The sequence below is a fragment of the Magnolia sinica genome, chromosome 2 (genome assembly GCF_029962835.1).
Source record: "Magnolia sinica isolate HGM2019 chromosome 2, MsV1, whole genome shotgun sequence".
In the NCBI taxonomy this organism is placed as follows: domain Eukaryota; kingdom Viridiplantae; phylum Streptophyta; class Magnoliopsida; order Magnoliales; family Magnoliaceae; genus Magnolia; species Magnolia sinica.
Window position 1 is genome coordinate 93,110,396 of NC_080574.1, and position 21,853 is coordinate 93,132,248.

The 21,853-nt window shown below is 37.2% G+C and overlaps 1 long non-coding RNA gene across 2 annotated transcripts; it reads right to left on the reverse strand.

Annotated features, from left to right (window-relative positions):
* Nucleotides 1-7,487: 7,487 nt before the first annotated feature.
* Nucleotides 7,488-8,975, reverse strand: LOC131229545 (uncharacterized). 2 transcript variants are annotated; one of them, XR_009163426.1, is made up of 3 exons: nt 8,864-8,975; nt 7,764-7,860; nt 7,488-7,654 (listed from the first exon to the last, which is right to left on the reverse strand). It is a non-coding gene; the product is annotated as an uncharacterized LOC131229545 (long non-coding RNA). The 2 variants fall into 2 exon arrangements; XR_009163431.1 differs by lacking the exon at nt 8,864-8,975 and adding an exon at nt 7,963-8,008.
* Nucleotides 8,976-21,853: the final 12,878 nt, after the last annotated feature.

The window sequence follows — 21,853 nt, forward strand, 5'->3', positions numbered from 1 at the left end:
GGTTAAGGTTTAGGTTATAGGTTATAAGTATAGGTTATAGTTTAGTTTAAGGTTATAGGTTACGGTTACAGTTTAGGTTAAGGTTATAAGTATAGGTTATGGGTTAAGGTTAAGGTTTAGGTTTCGGCTATAGGTATAGGTTTTGGGATTTGAGAATAGGTTTAGGTTATGGTTATAAGTATAGGTTAAGGTTATAGGTTTAGGTTAAGGTTAGGTTATAGGTTATAGGTTTAGGTTAAGGTTTAGGTTATAGGTTCTTGAAAAGGCCTAGCTATATGTCTTAGAGGGGGGGGGGGGGGGGGGGTGAATAGGTCAATGCCAAATAAAACTTATAACAGCGGAATTAAAAAGATAGCCAAAATAAATCACAATGCAAGAAAGTAAAATAACCTCAAAATTCAGATCTTGAGAGGTTGATACAAATGTTGTTCTAAGGACAACCTTACACCAAAAACCAGAGTTTATGGTAGGACAACCTTATTTCTAGAAAAATCTTTGTATCAAATCTCAAACTGAAGAGGAATACAGAAATAAATACAAACTGAAATAAAATAAATTGTAATCACAAATGTATTGTTCTAGGGACAGCCATACACCATAAAAATGGCAGGGCATCCTTGCTGGAACAACTTTTAAAGGAAATTGAATATCAAGCTGATAAAGGAATAGCAGAAAATAAATTCTAAACTATTACAAAATTCTCACAATGCTTGAATTAAATGATTACAACATTCACCACCATACATACATCCCACAAAAGAATAATTAAAGATCAGAAGTATAAATCATTCAACCACAACACAAGGGATTATAGTGGTTCGCCTGTGTGTTCACCAACTGTTAAACAACAACCACACAGAATGCTACTCCACTCCTAATATCCTCACACGGGGGATATTAGCGTTCACTAACAAAATAGGTTTTCCCAGGTTCACCCAAAACCTTTACAATTGTGTTTTTGTCTGTGGGCTTACACAATTAAAAAAACCCCACTTCTGAGTATTCCTGGCTCTCCTTAGATAACCAATACAACAAGATTTTTCTGGAAAATCTTAAAAGAAACCAAAACAGAAAGGAATTTATAATTAAATGTAAAATACCTGATTATCTCCTTCGTTGTAGCGGCCTAGAAGAAAAGTCGAGTAGATGATTGAATGTCCAAGTTCAATGTCCAGTACTCAATTACAATGGTTCTAATTCTAATAGATTTTAAATTAAACTAAATAAGGCTTGCCTTAATTGATTTTGATTCTAAAGAAAGGGAATAACAATTCCTCTTATCAAATTAGATTAGAATAGTAGAAACAAAATCAATTAAACAAAGCTAAGGAAAGAGAATATTAAATAAGCACACTTAGCTTAGATGGAGCACAGAATTATCTCTCAGAAGTTCGACGAAGATTGGCTTGAATGGATTAATTAATTCGATAATTTCTTCTAAGATTCGTGCACTATTTATAGGTGAGCAGATCGCGACCGGTCTAGGGAGCTCTTCGACTAGTCGAAGCAATAATGATATTTGAAAATCAGCGCGATAAGCTTTGACCGTTCTACGATGTCGAAGGTCTCCTTCGATCGTCGAAGTCACCTTCGAGTCAAGGTCTCCTTCGATCGTCAAGAACTCAAAAACATCGCTGGATTTTGAGTCGAAGATTTTCGATCGTCAAGATGCGATCGACATGTTCCTTCGATCGGTCGACAGTTCTGGACTAGTCGAAGCTCAAGATTTTATCCGAAATTTGTAACAAACTCACGACTGATCGAGGAATTTCTTAGACTGGTCGAAGCAACTCTAGGACTAGTCAAAGAAGGCCTAGGACTAGTCGAAGAACAGACCAAACTTATGTAAAATAAACATTCGACTTATGTATCCAAAATGACCTACTTTTAAGGTCAACCTAAGGTCAGTCAAACCTCAACCATGAAGTAAGGACATTGAATCTTTAGGAACTAGTGACCTTGAAGTATGAGCCTTGAAGTCTTGATGTAGTTCAAGCTTTAAATCTTGATGTAGCTCAATCTTGAAAGTGTCTTGAGTTCTTTACAAACTGCCTTGTACTCTTCTTGAAGTCTTGCAGCTTGAGTCTTGTCTTGTGAGCAGTTCTTGCATTCAAGATTGATCCTTGTACTTGTGAGCTTTGCTTGTTGTGAGCTTAACTTGTTTATGAATGTTGATCCTTGAGAGAGCTTCACTTATGCAAGTTATATATAACAGTGATTTTGGCACCACAAATTTGACAACAGATAGGGATATAAACTATAGCACTTACAGTTACAAGTATAGGTTATAGTTTAGGTTAAGGTTAGGTTATAGGTTATAGGTTATAAGTATAGGTTATAGTTTAGGTTAAGGTCTAGGTTTAGGTTTTAGGTATAGGTTTTGGGATTTGAGAATATGTTTAGGTTAAGGTTATAAGTTTAAGTTAAGGTTATGGGATATAGGTTAAGGTTAGGGTTTAGGTTATAAGTGTAGGTTATAGGTTTTGGGAATTGAGAATACGTTATAGGTTATAGGTTTAGGGTGTGGTTTAGGTTAAGGTTGTGGCCCCTGCAAATACAGATATAAACACGGCCTGCTCCAATTAGCCAGGCCCCTCTAATGCTGTCCATAGGAAATAGATAGCTTCATCATGGTTATAACAGTGGTTCCCATCTTCCAGGGACCCCCACTTAACATTCGGATAGCTCCGACGCACATCCGGGTCTAATCCATTAATTTCGAGCAAATACAGATATAAACACAGCTTGCTCTAATTGGCCAGGCCCCTCCAATGTTGTCCATATGAAATGGACAGCTTCATCATGGTCATAACAGCGGTTCCTATCTTTCAGGGACCCCTGCTCAACATCCGGATAGCTCCGATGCACATCCGGGTCTACTCCATTAATTTCAAGTAAATACAGATATAAACACGACCTGTTCCAATTGGTCAGGCCCTTCCAATGCTGTCCATAGGAAATGGACAGCTTTATCATGGTCATAACAGCGATTCCCATCTTCCAAGGACCCTCGCTCAACATCCGGATAGCTCCGACGCACATCCGGGTCTCCTCCATTAATTTCAAGTAAATACAAATATAAACATGGCTTGCTCCAATTGGCCAGGCCCCTCCAATGTTGTCCATATAAAATGGACATTTTCATCATGGTCATAACAGCGGTTCCCACCTTCCAGAGACCCCCGCTCAACATCCGGATAGCTCTGACGCACATCCGGGTTTGCTCTATCAATTTTGAGATGATACAATTAAATCCTAAATTAGTTACTCATCCAAGGTTGGATAGATTGTAATACTTTCATATTCACACTTAAACGTCCTCACCGAAAATCCGGCAGCATCTCCCTGTGCCTCTTCGAATAAGTTGATCTTACGTTACATTTCGATGCCAAAAATCTAAAGCAATGTAAAGATATTTGGCATTGGATATGGAACGGAAGAAACAGATCTAGAGAGAAACGAGGAGATGGACCACGGATCAGGCATAAACATTTAAATAGATTATATGGAAGCATACTATCCATCTAACCTTGAACTGTCCAAAATGGGACAATTTGAGCGATTTCTATGCCACCAAAAACACACCATATCTATGTATGGCCCCATAGAAATCCTTAAACGAGTAACTAATTATCTAACTTACAAATCTATAAATTACAAGTCACAACTATAAACTGTAATATGAATAATTTATGATAAGAAAATGATATATGAATAATTTATCCTTAAAATATTCTACTACAAGAAATACATTCTTCATATCAACAATAGCCTAATGAAAAATAAAGTAAATTCAAATTTAGATGCATAGCAAATCCATATTAGTCAAATTAAACAATCAATTTCGAACTACGTCACAAGTCAGTATTAGAAAACATATCTTATCCCAAACGCAAATGGTAAGTTAGTTATTAAGAATTCAATATTTGTACATTCAATGCATGCATGACACTAAATTTTTTATTAAACAGTCTGTGGTTAATTTGTGTTTATATGTTATGCCACATGTACAATTGGAGTATATGCGTATGGGTGTCATATTCCAAGTGGACAAGTGGACTGATTTAAGCATTATAAACAAACACATGTTCTAGTGGGATGATCTTTGCATCATTACCACACATCCAAGTGGATTGATTTAAGCATCATAAACACATGTCCAAGTAGAGTAGACTGATTTAAGTAGACTGACTTCATTAGTTTGTTATCTGTTAACAATATTCTTTGAAAAACAACATACTTAAAGTTTGCACTACAGAAAGAATTGAAAGACCAGCTAAGGGGTCAAGTGTATGAAAACAACACAGAAGAAATTACTCTAATATGTTTATAGAAGTTAGAGAATATAGGAAATGTAGAAAATAATAACGAAAAAAGTTTTTTGAAGGCTAATCCATTGAAACATGAAAACCTACTAATTTTTGTAGTCCTTAGATTCTAAGAAAAAACTCTATTATAATTTCAATCATAACTTACAAAACTGGCTGCTAAGGCTGTTTCAGTACAGATACTATGTATAGCATTGGTATATTTATCAAGTTCCTTTATGCTTCCCTATCTCCTATATACCCTGTGATTTCACCACAATCTTCATCTCTACAATGCCATGCATGTACAACAATCCACATGCATACTCATGTGGAGATGCACTCAATCCAAATCCTCCAAAATTTAAGCCTGATGTGGATGAGTCACCATTAATCACACTGATTAGCTGCTCCTAAACATTGGTTAGTCACCACGAAATGCAAAAAAATGGTGAGGAAACTAGTCTATGGTCCAAATATCAAGTTTGAAAGAGAAGTGGTATTCTACAGATTAATATCAAATGATTGGGATTAAGTCATCCAGTCAGTTTAATTTCTTATGCTCTCCCTCCAATCGAGCTGACGATCTGTTACTTACATGTTAAAGTGAATATGCCATGCATTCTAGCTGTAGCCAAAGTTTGGCATGGTGAGGAATGCCTACTTATATAACCAAAAATACAACCATTTAGCTCATAATAATGTCAACATATGTATCCAACTAAGCTAACATGATTTCAAGACTAACTTCATGCTTTATGGGTGCTAATCCCATTGCGTGAAATGAATGAATCTGTTTCAAACATATGGAGAATGGAAATTTGGTTGACCAATTGCCTCTGAATTCCAATCTAAACTAACAAGTTATAGTAACACTTCAAAAGAAACAACAAAATAAGAACTGACATTTGAAGATGAAAAGAAGAAGAACATAATCATAATTTCTAACAACATCTAAATCAGTATCAGAGGAGCTGATTTCAAAAATCAATCTATTTCTAGAATTGGTAAGCCAAACAAACAATGATTGTTGGTGATTGCACGAAAGGAAGCTGCATTGAACATAAATGACAAACCCATAAACTAATCAAGGCAATAACAAAATATCTTGTTTGCATACATCCATTATTATAAGCACTCCAAGAGGTTAACAAGTCATGCATTGATGATGTGCAGACCATTCCAAACAGAACTGCAATAATTGTCTTTTCCAAATACGCATAGTCAGCGCACTTCAATGTTTCTTCATCTAAGCCTTTAGCATGACCCCATCTCCATTGAATCTGGAGTAAGGGTTTTTTTTTTTTTTTTTTTTTTTTTGGTGGAGGTAACACATCATACCAGTTTAAACCCTAGTACCATCTAAACCAGCACCACCCTTTTGGGCTGGGTCCACCTAAACTAGCACCACCCATGTTACAGAAGATATCAGAAATGCAAAAAAAAATTGATGGGTACAGCAGAACAGAGCTCCGAGAACCACACATAGAGAGAGAAAGAGAGCACTACAAGAAAAATGGGTAAAGGCTACGGCCAAAAACTGTAGCTAAAGACCTTTTACTATGGATCTAGTCCGTAGCACCTCCGTCGCTATTAGTGGGGTAGCTAAAGGTCAAAAAACCTATGGCTACTGATTATATCCGTAGCAATAGATATCTATAGCTACGGATATAATCCATAGTAAAATTTCTGTAGCGAAACGGACATAAAGTTACGGATAATATCTGTAGCTAAAAGTAGAATGAAATCCGTAGCAAGATGCTATGTTAGCCAATAGCTACGGTTTTAGGAACAAAAGAGCTACGGTTATTATCCGTAGCTAGTTTTATATATATATATATATATATATATATATAAAAATTATAACAATGGTGTTCGTTACCATTACAAGGACCTACTGTAATTGATCAACTCATCTAAGCTAATACAATTAATGCTGCTAGGAATAGTACATAAAATGCAATCAGGAAAGAACAATCAAATCATACAATGCATCCTACATTCATCTTATAAATAGCAATTAAATCATACAATGCATCCTACATTCATATTACAAATAGCAATCAAATCATTACAACATCTACACAGAGAAAATTGCAACCCTCAACCTCCTTGTTTACATACAAGGCATTTATGAACAGGGTAAGTAAATGGTTCTCCAGCAACTATCTCTTTTTTATGCTCTTCCGCTTCAGCATCATTTCCTGGATGAAGTAATTTTGCAACACATTCTGGATGATAGAAATGGCCACAGGTTGTAGAAACACAGGAAAACCTGAAAGCCAAAAGGCCACAATGAATGAGCATCTTAGTCAGGAAGTTTTAAGCATTAAGGACATAAAATTTTGAGCTACCGACCTAAAAATGTCTAAACTACACCCATTATAAAGCTAGAATGAAAGAAAATTGAATGTACACAACTACACATACCATCACTAAAGAGAATGTACCTAATGCCCGCCTTACCAAAAGAAGTAGCTGCTAAGGGATGCACTGGAGCAGGATTTCAGATCATATTTACAATATGTTATTGTGACACATGTGACAGATAGGGGCAGGCTCCGTTATGCATGCACCACCGACAAAAAATCATGCCAGCCCATTCATTGGGTGGGCCAAATGCGCACGTAGTGTGAATTATCCATCAGTGCTTAATAGTCCATTTTTTCCAAATACATGTGACCCATCTGTTGAGCAGACTGACCTCCTTTAGGCCGTGGCATGTACAAGGTAGGTGCACCAGATGAATGGCCCTGTTCTCACACAAACAGTGTTCTATTGGCATATCTTGAGTACCAAAATTATTTTGAGGCAGCATTACTTGCTAGAGTTTTAATTGTAAAATGATTGTGTTATTATGACTAGTTTCTTGACTCTTATCAATTCTGTGTGATTTATCTTCATGAATAATCTTGAGAACTAGCTAGAGTGGTTAATGTATCTTTTTTTTCATATTCCTTGTTATACAAACAACTTGCAAGAAAGCCTTAAAAAGAATGGGATTGCTAGAATTGATCCTTATATCATTAGCAGTCACTTGACCATGATTCAATTTTTACATCATAGGTTGTTTTCAGTTCAGTTAACGACATCTACTATAAATGATGAGACAAAATGTTGTTATCCCTTTGTTTTACTAGTGAAATTAATAATCTAATCCTTCACAAAAAATTGTAATCATTCAGACAAGAAAGGATCAAATTAATATTTTTTAAGACTTGAAAATTCTGCTAGAATATAACAAACCTCAGCGTTGCTGGATTTATCGGAAGAGCCCAACTTGCCACAAAAAAAAAACACTGATGCCGTTTGTATTGGCAATTTGCGCACAATAAGTTTTGAATTGCCTGTGCCAAACCAACAATGTGAAGGTGAATGCCCTAAACTTTTGGAAGCAAGATAAATAAAAACATGACATATAGTAAAAACGAAAGATGGTTTCATAAGCATGCATACTTTCACTTGAGCCTTAGACATGCCAAGAGATTTACAGGCTGAGTCAGCACCAGCATCTTTAGTTGCATGGAAGGACCTCAAACACCTCCCTTCACAACTGTATAAAAAAATTGAGTTAAATGCTTGAGTCATTCAGTCATGGAGAGATTAAAAAAAAAGGAAAGAAAGAATGGAGCATCAAGTGATGTTTAATGCTGACTTGACTGAATATCAAGCCTTGAGCACGAATATGGCCTGATACTAATAGACAAAAAAAAAGAAAGATATCATGTGGCATCAACAAATTAGTTATAGATAAATACTGAGGGTAAACGGTCAACATTCTTTAAAACAAAATTCTCGATTCATCAAGGCATAAAGGTTGTGCACTAATTATGATTTAAAAGAAAATTTTAGTATTTTTCGATTAACATTTGATTCACCAATCACCATAGACAGTAAAATACCTGCTGAATAAATAATGTACATAATGAAGTTCTGGTGTTAGAAAGATGATATGGACATCAAATAGATAATTTATAATTACAGATTAATTGCCAAAATATCTTTGGGAAGATATCCATGATAAACAATAGAAACTACTGTGAACAGAAAAACGGTATTAAAAAACATCTTTACAGATACAACAATATCCTTTTATTACAAGGGGAAATTTTCATTGGCTACATGCATGGACAACTCTTGAGATAAGGATGTCCATATCTATCTGGACGTTAACATCCATGTGGTGCCTAGGTGTATGACCAGGGGTGTCCAGGGATGTTGTTTTGCATTTGGATGACACCTCATGGATATCCTTTTTGCTGAAGAATGTGCTATTGTGCTAGAGGAACATATATTCAAGAGGCAATCTTATGGCACTTGTGCTAACATGGCAGACACACATGAGATTCACACCTTGTCGTGAGCAGGTCCTGAAATGTCAACATATGCTCTCTCCTGGAATTAAGGCCATGTAACATTGGGTTGAATCTGATGAAGTACAGTTTGCAGTAGTGAAGTGGAGAGTACTCACTTAAGATGGTTGTCCTGGATACCGAAAAATCAGATGAACAATACCGAACTGTTCTAGAAAAAAATCAGATGAACAACACACTTACCGAAACTGCTCGAATCAGATGAACCATTGATAGCTGATTGTTTGGAACCCCGCCATTCAATTCACTATCAGCCGCATCAGCAGGGCCCTTTCGTGCCACAACAACCTATACATCCCAGTGGAAGTGCAATGCATGAAGAGAGGCATTCAAGAAGTCTTGCCCATCAAAGAGAAACATATAATAACAAAAAATAACATGTAATGGCTAAATTTTATAAGTAATCTATGCATGAGTAGTCACTAAAAGTAAGCAATATATAAATTATACAAGCATCCTTTATGTTTTGCAAGGTAAATAAGATAAAACCATGAGAGTATATTATGTCTCCATTACTGCATGCAAAAGCTAAATTTGAAAACTTTTAAAAGGGCTGCTATTAAGTAAATGATTTTACTTGCCTCCATGCATTGTACGATGCTACAGATCTAGAAACTTAAAATGAAATATTATGAAAATTATGAGAGAATGAAACTAACAGATGGTTCTCTTATTACTACTATTTTCAATGGTGAGAGACCAAATATAACAATAAAAAATGTACTAGCAACAGGGAGCACAGACAACATTCCATATGCTAGAGTACATGTACATTGGCTTCTCATTCGGAAGCTCAGCAATTTGCAACAAATAGCACACACACTGCTCAAATTATAAGTAGGGAGTTGTCTAATTCACTTCCGATATAGACAATTTCCATTAACATAATGGATCTGCATTAAAGCATAATCGACTCGAATTGGATGGACTTACAATAGGGCCCCAACATATGGGTGGGCCCTATTGCTGTCCATGGGCATTTCTAGCAACCTTGAAACAAAACGGTTGTACTTGCATTATTTGGTGGTTGTTCAAAAGAATGGAATAGGTGTGGAAGTCCTTAGTTCAATCAAACCACAGAAAGTCTCATTTCCCTGCCTCCAACTCCTGATTTTTATACATCGGTTTGTATTGTATACGGCTGCCCTATTCTGTTTCCCAAGAACTCAAAATCAAGCTCATCTCTTTTAGGCCCAATATCTGAACACATCCGCATTAGCAACAAATGACAAATAAGAAAGAAAATGAAAATTGGAAGTTGTTGAATCTGTAATAACTTCCTTATCGGTTGGATGGTGATACTGAAGACAAATGCTATTTAGGCTTAGAGGGAAACCAAAGCTAGTGTAATAGATTTTTAGAAGAAGTGCAATTTGGAAATATCCAAATAGTGTAACAAAAATACAATTTGGAATGTCCAGACAGTGCAGGAAAAAATAATTTTGGAGTTGAAAAAATTCAACACCATCTGTGGAACTTTGCGTCCTACTTGAAACAACATCGTGGGTGATTTGGGATGAAAAAAATCCATTTCTTTAAGAAATCAAATACAACCTTAAATGGAAAATGGAGTATCTCATTAGAAAAATAACTTGGGTTCCTATAATTCACAGAATTTCAATCTTATATCTCATCATTTCATAAATACCAAACACCATATGCAAACAATACCTTTCGTAGAACAAAACCACATCATAAACAGAGTAAACTTCACATAAAGAAGAATCAAAACATAAGAAAGAGACAAACCCATTTAATTCATGATTGTAGCAACATTATTTTTAAATCATAGTTTAAAAAAATATGCAAAGGGCGGATATTGTTTCTCCTAACACATGGAGTTGGAAATTTCGGCCCTCTTTCCTATTTGCTTTCCAAGAACTAACTACAATCTCCCTAGCAAACTGTAGTAGGGTTTGCAGGAGGCTAGGAGTTGGGCTACTATATCAAGTTTGATCCTAGTACCATCTGGCTGAGCTCAAGCTTGTAATAGCCCTCAAGATTATCCCAGGCGTAGGTTTTGCAAAATTTTATTTCGAAGCATGAGTAAGCCTTGGAACATGCCTTTTTAAGATGTAAATGGATGGGCTTTGGTCTGAAATCAAAGTTTTAAATATTAAACTGTCTGTATCAAAGTTTGACTTTGAGGCCAGTTAATGTTCAGTTGGGCGAAGGCCTGATATTGGATCAGCCCCAAACCAGAATTAACACACCATATGAGAGTTACCTAGTTAGTGGGATTATGAGTCATGGATTGTGATTGAAGGCTTATGCTGATGACTTTTAATTCCTCATCGTAGAATGCATATATGAACACAAGACCAACACAACCAATCAACAAAATGAAAATTCACCTCTACACTCCAAGGCTTTGCTCTATTGATGGCATACATTCTTGACTTTAATGGGGAAAAGATTTATGAGTTAGGGATGTAATTTACCATCATATGTTCATTTTTTTGTATTTCAATAATAAAGATAGATTTTTATACCTCATTGTGAAGCTCAATTTCAGTACCCATCCTTACGATGCCTGTCCATCCCACCTACCGCCACTGTTTCCTATATTGTCCGATATAAGATTGTAATAGAAAAATTAGCAAACCCTGAGAAAGAAAATGAAGCAGAATCTCATCTCTAAGATTGCTTGTATACTGGAATATACAACATTGTTTCCAGACATCAGATACAAAAACCATTCTTTCTGTTTCAACCAATTTCTTCCAATTCATAAAATACCATATTAATTCACCAGTTCAGTAAATGATAAGAGACTTCTTAGTAATTTTGTACCACTAAGGCACCATACATAACATATAGAAACACAACATCAATTGGAAAGCATGACTCACCTTTGTGGCCACATGACCAGTAGATCAACCTGATTCTGATTCTTAGGCTATGGTATCAAGATAGCGGTGCCATTCTGATGGAGGGATTATATTTCAGACCTATAGTTCCAAGCTGGCAAGATGTGTGGTGTGTACATGAGCTGTCTTGCACACTCGTGTGCACCTAGCAAAGCTCTTATATGTAATATACAAATGAGGGGTGAACTAACCTAAGCACAACACACAATTTCCTTTTGAGCCTTGCGTCACTAACTATCTACACTGGCTATCTATTAATTTTTAGGCATTGACTAATGTGCATGATTGTGAAGCCTTTTGAGTAACAATACCTCTGAGTATAAGAGCATCTATAAGCTTGTTATAGAACATGATTCCAGTAGGATTGACTTCCCTGGTTCTTCTACCTGAGATTGTTTAAGAAAATTAATAGCATGTTCTAGAAAAATCTAATACTAGTATGAAGTGAAAATTTTCTTACTCACAAGGTAATATTCTTACCCAGGTAATCAAGAAACGGTAAGCATTTACACCAAGAGAATGCATCAAACTATATGTCTTCCTACATTGAAAAATACATCTTGAGTTTAATTGATGAGGAAATCCTCGTATAGAAAAGGAAGGGAGATGTTTACCATGTAATGATGGTAATGGTCGTCTATTATATCTCCATTTCCTCCATCCACAATGTTTCCTGGATATGGTTGAAGGAAAATATCAAGCCCAAGCAATCCAAAAGAACTCAATACTTTTTAGTAGGGTTATAAAATTCATTGACTCAACTCAAAACTGAGCAAAGTGAACTAGCCAGCTATCTATTTGAGTCACTTTGCAGGTTCAGTAATGACTCAATCAACCCGACTCAATTCAAGTGACTTGTTTTGAGTCTTAATATGTTTTTAGGCCATATATCAAATAAAATTTTGTTGTTATATAGTTCTATGATATGCTACTTTGGGACAGCTTGGTGAATGCAACATTCTCAAGTGGCTCCATTACAAGAATATGACTTGTCTAACATTAATCAACTGATAGAGAAAAAATCAAGAAAAATAGAAAATAATAAGTGCACTGAACAATAAAAGCAAGAACGCCTCACTCGTAATGCCATATTTCCAGCAACTTCCATGGCAGCATCACTAGCATTGGTAAACCGGTTAACCCAAGTTGTGAAAGACACAAGATTGTACAAATATAATGCTTATAAAAATGTGATTTAATCCATCCGTCGAATCTGACCTACAATGTAAGCTCTTATTTAACCATAATCAACTGATAGCAGGCCATTTCATCAAACAGTTACAATGTATCAAATCTGAAAGACAGATAAAGAGAAGAAGATATCAAACCTATGGAGAGGAGCTTCATGGCGTGTGTTTCTTTGGGTAGAAGCTTCACGGCTGCTACAATGGAGAGAGAGAGAGAGAGAGAGAGAGAGAGAAGAGGGCGTTCACGGCTGATGCATTAGAGAGAGAGGGAGGAGAATGAGAGAGATGGAGCAGAGATCGGGAGGGAGAGAGAGGATTGGGGAAAGAAGAGCTTAGGGAGTGCTCTGATTAAGGAACGAAGAGAGAGAGAGAGAGAGAGAGAGAGAGAGAGAGAGAGAGAGAAATACCCGTGTTTGGGCGCGGCTCTATTTTGAGCGCGCGCCCAAATTTGGGGTCTTTTGATGGATACACGTAGATGGTCCGATCAGGGGTTCCGTGGGGCCCACCATGATGTATTTCATTTATCTATTCTGATCCATAATTTTAATAAATTATTTTAGTTTATGTAACCAAATTTTAGGTATATTGAAGGCCCAATTGGATCACACCATAAGAAGCAACTATAATTTAATATCAATGTTTCCTACCGTGTGGTCCACTTGAGCCTTTGATCTAGCTGATTTTTTTTCATCTTCTAAAGTAATATTTACAAATATATAGACGGCTTAGATAGAACATATAGTGTTTTTTAGGCCTCATAGAGCCCCTTATAACACTATTAATTATTAATGGTGTATCAACTTTTTATTTATGGATTAAAACCGTAGCAACTATAGCTAAGGTTTATATCCGTAGTAAAAAACTAACATGGTTTGAATCCTTTGCCCCTTTTTTTGGTAGTAGAGAGATGAACCTTGTCTTCTACTTTCTTCTTTTGCTTCTTCTGCTTGAAGGGCTTGAGAGAGAAAGGGAAAGGAGATCAGGAAGAAGATCGAGAGAGAGAGAGAGAGAGGAATAGGGATCAAAGATCAGGCGAGAGAGAGAGAGAGAGAGAGAGAGGGAATAAGGGAATGGAGGAAGGGAGAGATAGGTTTAGGTTTTTTTTTAGGCGCGCTCTCAAATTTTTGGTGTGAAATGGGGAACGGAGACAGATTGGCTACTCACCCGCCACGTGGTTGATGGTCGGTGCGTTTTGGGGCACACCATGGTGTGTGTTTCATCCATTCCGTTCATCCATTTTTACATATCATTTTAGGGATTGTTACAAAAAATGATAGGGATATAAATCATAGGTGGACCACACCATAGGAAAACAATAATGATTAGATTTCCACAATTAAAATCCTCCTAAGGCCCACCGTACTGTTTATTTGACATCCAATTTGTTAATTAGGTCATAAAGACCCAGATGAAGGGAAAAAATAAATATCAGACTGATCCAAAACTTTTATAGTTTTCAAAACGTTTTTAATGGTCAATGTTCATTATACACTATTTCTTGTAATGTGGTCCACTTGAGATTGAGTTATATCTCATTTTTTCTTGTAATGTTCATTCAACACTGTTTCTTGTAATGGTGGGGCCCACAGAGCACCAACAACCAGCCAATGGCTGGTGGCAGGGGAAGTAGCCAATCCGTTTTCGAATTGGGCTCCCATTTTAGGCATGAATTGGGTATTGGACGGTCCCATTAAGGGCTACGTGGGGCCACCATGATGTATTTGGTTTATCCATGCCATCCGTACATTTTAATACTTTTATTACATAATACCAAAAATGAGTTATATTGAAGGTCCAAGTGGACCACATTATAGGGATCGCATGTGATTTAATCTCTATCGTTTCCTACCGTGTGGTCCACTTGAGCCTTCGATCTTCCTGATCTACCATGTGCACCCCTCTACACCCGCATCACACGTGCTAAAATGAGAAAGGTAGGCGATATCTGAACGGTTCGTCAAGTGACTCACACCATGAAGATTAAAGAGAGAGAGAGTCCATCCAAAAAAGATCAGGCGATACCAACATCAGGCTGTGTAAACATATACTTTAAATGTGGACTGTTGGCTGGGTTGGGTTAGGTTGGATATGGTTCAACCCTACTCATACCAACATCAGGCTGTGTAAACGTGTTAGTTTTAATCATTCATTAGTCAATGGTGGGTTCATCCTTTAGCAGTCCATATGAGTCTCTTATGACCCATTTTATAGGAGCAGAAATTTAGTCCTAGACATCAAATGTTAAGCAACTTAAGATCCAAACAGACCCTAAGGGTTGTTTGAATACTACCATATAAGTTACTTTTTTAACTTATAGCAATAGATAAGTAATTTATTTGAGATGTGTTTGGTTTAAAGTTATTGATCAAACACTTTACATTAATAAGTAAAAATTAAGATAAGTTGTTTAGGGTATAAGTCAAGAGAACTTACTATTCAAAAGCCTCCTAAAGATGACTTAAAGAGCCATTTTATGAATTTATTACTTCAATAAAATTTATTAAAAAATCAATCTTATAATACATTTTCAGCATTGGAAAATTTATATTTATTTCTTTTGTAAATCCTACATTATCTGAATTTTATGTTTCGAGAGAGGCTGAGTCACCCCTAACTGGTTTGGTGTGAGTGGACTTAGGATCAAACGAGTCGAGCAAAGTAACCGAGTCTTTGAAGCAAGTGAATAAGAAGCTTATCCCTGATCGTCCTCTTAGCTTCTGACTGCATTCAATGGCTAGAGACGTCCGGTACAAAAAAATATCAAGACATCCACCATCCACAGTTAGGACCATTCAGGCAACGGTTTGGATCAATGACACATGGGCCACACTTGTACAAAACCGCGGGGGGGGGGGGGGAGAATAGGGACGCAACGATCTATATTTAATTGGAAAAATGCTCATTGATCAAATGACTAGGATTATACGTTAAGGACCCTGACCTCGAGCCATCAACAGCGGGCCCCACTAATGGACGGTTCACATCTTCTCTGCACCGCAACATGCTCTTTGCAATGGACAAATGAAACAAAATCATTGAGGTGGGCCTCTTGGCATGCTGACACATGATAGAGTCAGAAGCGAGGAAGATGCCAGTCAAGTACGAATACTGAACAACTTTCTACCGAAAATGCCCTTGGACAGCCCTAATTGATGGTTATCCAATCAGGCATGGTTTGGTTGGTGGTCCAACACTAGCCTGCTAGCTGGTGTCAATCCATTTGGACCCTATTATGATGCACGTGTTTTATTCACACCATCCGTCGATTATTTCAGCTTGTTTTAGGGCATAGGCTTAAAAATGAGGTAGATTTACGTTTTAGGCTGACAACGTACTGCTAAAAACTTCCCAGGGCCTGCTATAATGTTCAATTGTCATTTAACCTAGTACTCAGGTCACATAGACTAATAGCCACTGTTTGATCCAAACACTTATCACACCATTATTTCAGGGCCTATTGTAATGTTTTATTCACACCATCTGTCCAATATTTCAGCTTGTTTTAGGGCATGGACTAAAAAATGAGGCAGATTTACATTTCAGGCTAACAACGTACTACTAAAAACTTCCTAGGGCCTGTTGCAATGTTTAATTATCATTTAACCTAGTACTTAAATCACACGAACTAATAGCCACTGTTTGATCCAAACACATATCAGCTTGATTCAAAACACCTCTAATCACTACTGTTTCCTACAATGTGGTCCACTTAAGATTTAGAATGGCCTCATTTTTAGATCATGTTATAAAATGAGATGGAAAGTCGAGCTCATGGGAACTTCTCATACGGTTGAGCTGTGTGGGCCCCACCATGATGGGTGTTAAACATCTACCCCACCAGTCAGATGCACCATTCCATGGTGGGCCTGGGGCTTAAAAATCAAGTCAATCCGTGACTCTTTTGGGCCACACCACATACAAAAGTTGAGAGGGGTTACCCTCCATTAAATCATTCATAATCATTTGTTGGGCCCGCCGAGATGTGGTTCACAAATCCAGACCATCCATTATGTGTGTCCCACTTGGATGAGGAGTCAGACCAAGTTTCATATGCATCAAAATTTTAGTGGGCCTCACCAAGTGCTTTTATATGTTTTAGGCATTTCTTCACATGATGTTAGATGGTATGGCCCACCTAAGTTCTGTATATGGCTGATTTTTGGGATATCCCATAATTTAAAGGGGGCCCATCAAATTCACGGTGTTGATGGTTGACACGCATCACAGTGGGGCCCATTTAACTTTAATAACCTTTAAACCGTTCATACAACTCGGAGCTCGAGGAGCGTCAGCGCTCTCTCGACCCTCTCAATCCCCAAATTCCTCTCCATCCCCTCTCTCTCTCTCTCTCTCTCTCTCTCTCTCTCTCGTGCCCAAATCCTCTCCCGAACCCCATCTCTCTCTCTCTCTCTCTCTCTTTCTCTCTAATCCTCTCCATCCCCTCTTTCTCCCGCGTGCCCGAATGTAGTCCATCATCATCATCTCTCTCTCTCTCTCGCTCACTCTCTCTCTCTCTCTCTCTCTCTCTATTTGATCCAAAAAAGGAAGGGAGCCAAAACGACACCCTCCCTGCCCACGCTCGCCCTTCTCTCTCTCTGAGCTCGGTGGAAGACTCAATCACGAACGTGAGGTATCTCTCTCTTTCAATCTCTCTCAATCTTAATGTTGATTTAAGAATTTAGGGATTTAGTAATTTGTGGATTCCCAATTTGATGTGGACCCCCATTTAGGGATTTGGGTATTTTATGGCTTACAGATTTGAATGTGGACCCCGAATTGTGAATTTTTTGATATTACAAATTAGAGATTTGGGGATTTTGAATGCCGAACATGATGTTTATATGTCATCCAAACCATTCGTAGGGTTATTACTACTCAGATAAACTGTAGGCACAAATATCCTGATGCAAAACTTTTTAAATCCCCACAAAGTTTCCAATGGTGGGCCATCAATCCCCATTGTAACTTCCCTATCTCTAGCTAGGGGCAGACAGGGCCTCTGAGGCGCCACTTTGATGTGTGGGTTTTGTCCTTTTTAATTGTTTCTTTGTGCCTGCCAACTGAAATTTCTAGGAAGTATTCCTTCAAGAAGATTTATTTATTTATTATTCATGATCATTCAGTGGGGCAAACATGTCCCTAAGCTTGTGACTCTGTGCAACTTTTTTTAAGAGATGCATCGGGGTATAGTTATCACTCAGTCACTTGGGTGTTATTGACGCAGTCTGTCTTAGCACTTGTAAGTAATGTAATTCAATCAAAACCATGTTTCCTTCAGCTATATTAGCATTACAGCCATTTCCAGTTCTCATCACCTATTAAATGTCCATTCCTACTAAAGACTTCTATTTGTTATTTTGTTAAAATAGGGGTATTTCTTTGCATGTGCTCTGTACAAAGTAGGGATCTATTGGTCCTTGTATTTGTAGAGTAAGATTAGTTATTCTTTGTAGAGGCTTCAGATCTGGTGCAAGTTGTTTATGTTAAATTGGACACACACACAAAAAGTAAACATATATATTGGCCTTCTTGATGCATAATGTTTTGCTTGGAAGTAGTCTGTGGCAATATGTTGATGGTTACATGGGCAAACCAGTTGTTGGTGCAGACTATTTTGCCAAAAAAAATGATGAGTGGAGGCTCAATGACACCACAGTATAGACTTGGGTGGCAAACTCTTTTGAACCCTAAATTTTTATGAATCTCCCACTCATGGCATATTGCAATATGATGTGTAGGGATTAAAGGCATTGGATCGGGGATGATATTCAGTGATCCACATTGTTAATTTGACGAAAAACAATGATGAAGGTGGCCATCTTAAAAATCTCAACATTGTAACATCGATCCTAGACTTTCAAATCAATGGCCCACACAACAACAATTAAAGAGATGGTCCATATTCAATGGAAATATGTTAAGCAATCTAGGTGCTAGAGTACTCCAATTGGAGGGCTTTTTTTTTTCATACACACACACAAGCACTCACACCACAGTGGATTTTCACCACAATTGGAGGGCTTAGTTATTAGGTATCCTCAATTGACCGCAAGGCATATCTTGTAAATGGTCTGAATCACCAGACAATTCCAGATCCAATGGTTATAGTCCCGCCATATCCTATTTCAAAATGTAGGGATGGATGTATTCTAGTGAATCTCAGCTCAATGTTGAAAGCACTTATCATTTTCCAAGAAGTGGGCTTTCTAAACAAACAAAGGTAGAGTGAGTAGCAGGCATAATGCCCATTTGAGTCACATATATAGTAACAGGCAGAATGCCCATCTGCTTAATCCACAAAAAATAATCTCATAGTAGTATCTACTATCGGGACTGGATGATAAGATGCCTGGATTAATCCAGTCATTTCCATCGCTTTCCAAATCTCCAATGAAATTTGCAGGGGACCAAATGCAATTCCATACCATCTAATCTCATGTTTCAAAAGACCAAATTATTATACCAACAACCTTAAGTTATGAACTACTTGAGTCCATGGTTGGGTTTAGAAAACATTTAGAATTCTTGCTTATTAATTATAAACTACAATCATTACATCAAATCAAAATTTGAAACTAATCTATTGGGAGCTTGTAAAATAATATGAGAGGAAGTAACATTTTCTTTTTCAAGAAAGCATTTGGAGAGAAGATACAAAAAAAAAAAATAATAATAATAATAACACAAGGTGGAGAGTTGGGAATTTTTTAGGATCTCTATGGAAACACATTCTTGGAAAATGTTTTCCACCAAAACGTGAACTCCCAATTAGGGGAAAATGTCATTTTCATGGAAAGTATTTTCTGCCCCAATACTTTACAAGCTTCAAAAACAGGCCCTTGAATTTCAATTGTAACGAGAACCATATATTATTGCATCCACATGCATTAGCTTAAAACTTGTCCAAGAGACGCTACTTCTCTGAAGATTGCTGTAAAAATCTGAAGGCAGTGTTATTATTTGTTCCTAAAACTTAAAGTTTGATTATTGGTCATTTAATTTTCTACCATTTTGCAATTCTATTTCTAGTGTTAGGACTGTATCTTGGTTAATATTGATGAAGCTAAAATGATTGGTTACATCTTATATATATATATATATATATAGGTGGGATGAAAGTTAAGGCAGATAGGGATGAGTCCTCTCCTTATGCTACCATGCTTTCAGCATAAGATGTTGCACAACGCTACAAGGTATGCACTTCCATTTCCACTCTCACTAGTTGGTATTTAGGTGAAATTGGTAAATCATTGGTTGAGATTGCTTTCACTCTTGTGAATTGATTGAGGTCATTGGTATGCATGTACATGCATCCATTGTGTGAACTGGAAATCTTCTTCAATAGTTATTTAGGATTCATGCATGTTTTTCCATGCAATCACATCGATAACTTGTGTCCTCTTTCTTTATATTGCGATTCCAAAAGGAGTAATGCTCCAGTGCTCTTCTCTGTCCAGTTGCATTGGGACACTTAGACATTCCAACACATTGATCTAGATTGTTCATTGTGTTCAATGAACATTTCATGGACTACCATGTCAAATAAACATTTAACCAATGTATTTTTTAGGTCCCATCATGGATTGCTTATGATTCCAAAGGATCACTTTTGTTGGGCAATCCTAAATATCCCATGGCTTAGAAAAAGGAGGGCCAAGAAAATAAGGTTAAATCAAGGACGGATTGGATCATATGATCAGTGTGTTTTTTACATGGTAGTCCATGGAATGAGTTCTGAACTTGATAGACAGTTTAGAACTATCGATTGGACTGTCAAATGATCCAACACAACTAGGAGCACTATTATAGTTCTCTGAGAGCATTGGAGCATCTCTCCAAAAAAACAAAGGAAAAGAAAAGAAAAACTCCTGTTATGAGATATGCTCCAGTGCTCTCAGATGCACTGTAAGTTATGGTGCTCATAGTTTGCATTGGGAAATAAATGGTCCAATCGACTGATGTAGACTATCCATTAGGTCCGGAACACATTTTATGGGTGATGATCTTAACCATCTGATCAATGGCCTCTAGTATGGACAGTCAAGAATCAAGATCATTTGTTCAAAAATATGTCTAACCAACAATATTAACCATCTATTTGCTACCTTCCATAAAGGATTGCATATGATTCTAAGGAATCACTTCTATTAGGCAATCTTAACCATCCCATCTGTGGGTTGGAAAAAGGATGGCTACAACAAACAAGGCAGAGTCTAGGATGGTTTGATCATCCAATCGGCCTTTTTGTTTTGCATGGTAGCCCTTGAAATGTGTTCTATATGAAACAGGCCCTTGAAGATTGGATCTTATTTGTTAGTCAATAGTTATATAGATGAAATATTACATTATAGGGACTGCCTGATGAATAGTCTGGAAAATTGGTTCTCATCCACAAAAAAAATAGATGCCTAGCTTATTTTTAAATGTATTAGCTCGAAATTGATGGAGCATATCCGGATTTGCGTCAGAGCTATCCAGATGTTGAGCGAGGGTCCCTGGAAGGTGGGAACCACTGTTATGACCATGATGAAGCTGTCCATTTCCTATAGACAGCATTGGAGTGGTCTGACCATTTGGAGCAGGCCGTGTTTATATCGGTATTTGCTCAAAATTAATGAAGTAGACCTGGATGTGCGTTGGAGCTATCCGGATGTTGAGTAGGGGTCCATGGAAGATGTGAATCGTTGTTATGACCATGATGAAGCTGTCCATTTCCTATGGACAACATTGGAGGGGCCTGGCCAATTGGAGCAGGCCGTGTTTATATCTGTATTTGCAGGGACCACACCCTTAACCTAAACTACACCCTAAACCTACAACCTATAACCTATAATCTAAACCTAACCCTAAACCAAAACCTATAACCTAAACCTTAACCTAAACCTAAACTTAAACCTATTACCTAAAACCTATACCTAAACCTAAAACCTAAATGTATTCTCAAATCCCTAAACCTAAACCTACACCTAATCCTAATCTCAACTCCCTAGCCTAAACCTAAACCTAAACTTGAAAACCCAAACCTAAACCCGATCCCGAACCCCAACCCGATGTCCTAAACCTAAACCTTAACCTATTCTCAATTCCCTAAAGCTATAACCTATAACCTATAACCT